This window comes from Lampris incognitus, chromosome 19 (genome assembly GCF_029633865.1).
Source record: "Lampris incognitus isolate fLamInc1 chromosome 19, fLamInc1.hap2, whole genome shotgun sequence".
In the NCBI taxonomy this organism is placed as follows: domain Eukaryota; kingdom Metazoa; phylum Chordata; class Actinopteri; order Lampriformes; family Lampridae; genus Lampris; species Lampris incognitus.
The window spans coordinates 28874591-28876790 of record NC_079229.1 but is presented as its reverse complement, the minus strand read 5'-3'; positions in this window follow the sequence as shown (position 1 = coordinate 28876790).

The window sequence follows — 2200 nt, the reverse complement described above, 5'->3', positions numbered from 1 at the left end:
GGAGCGCTGAAGAATGATGAAATCGCTTGAAATGAGTAAACGTGGCTTGTGCTCAGTGCGGGCACTTTCGCCGGACACCCGGCGGGGAAAACTTTATGCGTGATCGGTAGATTCGACAAATTTGATGACGATAATAACAATAACGCATTGAAAGAACAGGTAACACGAACGTTAATTCATGACCCACTGACACCAGTAACCAACTTTGTATGAAATAATCATACCGTTATCTTCATTTGTCTCAATAATAATAAATGCTTCATTTTAGCTGTTGTTCAGTTGATAATTGTGCCAAGAATTCAAAAACACCATGTAACTCTAAATAACATAAGGTTGAAAGCGATATGGAATAAGCCTGCTTCCACTGAAGGATGGAGAACATTTGATTGTATTGTGATGTGCCTGGTACCACTACGAATACCACCCCACCCCCCATTCTTTCACCATTCTGCAAATAAACTCATTCTCCACTGGCAGGTACAAGTTCAAACACAATGAGAGGGCCGATGATTTTTCAAGATGAGTTATTTTGGGGGTTCCTGAGCATTGAATAATGATAGCAATTGGAAAGTTAACAATCATATTCCACAAGGTGGCAACAAACGCCATCTAATGAGCTCACACCACAAAGAGCCTACATGTTGACTGACCAGCTACCAATCAACCTGGAGGGAAGATGCACAGTGAACAGGCAGGCATAATAGTATTGTAGCATCCCTCAATAAGAAGGCTAAGAGACGTCCGCTGGTTTCACGAGCACTTTATTAGTGGTAGTACACAAGCTACTGTGGGCCATAGCCAATGCCAAACAACAAAACCTTTTTTGCTTTTCCGTATCTCTCTGCCAATCGCAGGTACTATTCTCTTAACACAGTGACACTTGTAACATAATAGTTAAAAACTAACATGTCACCCAGTCCATTGCACTGCCCCCCTCTTCTCAAAGACCAGCGAGGGCAAATAAAGTCTCTCAGATGACCAAGGGGCCTGAGGTTTCTCCGAGGCTGTGTCTGCCCTGGCGAAGAAGGGGAAAGGGCTGGAGTGGGGACCGGGGCAAGGGACAGGGCAATGGGTCAGGGAAGGGGAAACAGGGCAAAAAGAAAACGGTCCAGTTCGTGAGGGGCAGGGTGAGGCACTCGAGTCATTGGGGGGGGGGGGGTCATGGTAGTGTCCGGTGCCCCTCGTGTCCCACTCCCTGGTCCCGGTGATGGCCGTGGCCTGGTAGGGGGCCAGCCTATCTCGATGCAGGGGGACTTTTCTTTCTCTTGGTGGCAGCTGAACCCTGTACATGACTTCATGTAGTCTCTCCAGGACTCTGCAAGGCCCCATCCATTCGCTGTCCAGCTTCAGGTGCCTGCCCTTCTTCCTCCGAGGGTTATACACCCAGACCAACTCCTCGACTTCCAAAATGCCATCCTCTGGAACGCACGTTGTAGTTTCTCTTCAATCTTGCCCCTGCACTCAGTAGTTGGTCTCTGGCAAACTCGTGAGCTGACTCCAAGCGGCCCTGGAGCTTCCTGGCACAGCCGGGTCCCGGAGGGTCTACAGGCAGGGGTGGGCAATGAAAGGGCCAGTGTGGGTGAAGGTTTTTGTTCCAACCAAGCAATTATACACCTGTGTCTCCTAATTAAGTTCCTCAGCAAATACCCTACCAGTTGATTAGTGGAATCAGGTATGTAACCGCTTGGTTGGAACAAAAACCTCCACCCACACTGGCCCTTTCTGGATAAGATTGCCCACCCCCGGTCAGGAGGTTTGCCCACCATCATCTTAGCTGGAGTCCGGATCTCCCTGCCTAACATGAGAAGGGCAGGGGACTAGGAGGTTGAGTCTTGGGCAGCAGACCGGTATGCCATTAGCACAAGGGGGACATGGGTATCCCAGTCCCGTTGGTGTTTAGCCATCACTATGGCCAGCTGTTGCGCCAGTGTGTAGCTAAATCTCTCGATGAGTCCATTGCTCTGAGGGTGGAGGGGCATGGTGCAGGTCTTGTGGGAGCCCAGTTTTTCCACACATGGCTGCAAACACATGGGACTCAAAGTTCCTGCCCTCGCCAGTGTGAATAACTTCGGATGGGCTGTAAGCCTTGGGCTACATAGTGAAATAGTCCATGGCCGTGAGGATGTAGCCATTACTCCTCTCTGCGGGGAAACGGACCAAGGACATCGATCCCCACTCTCTCCATGGGGCACCCCACTGG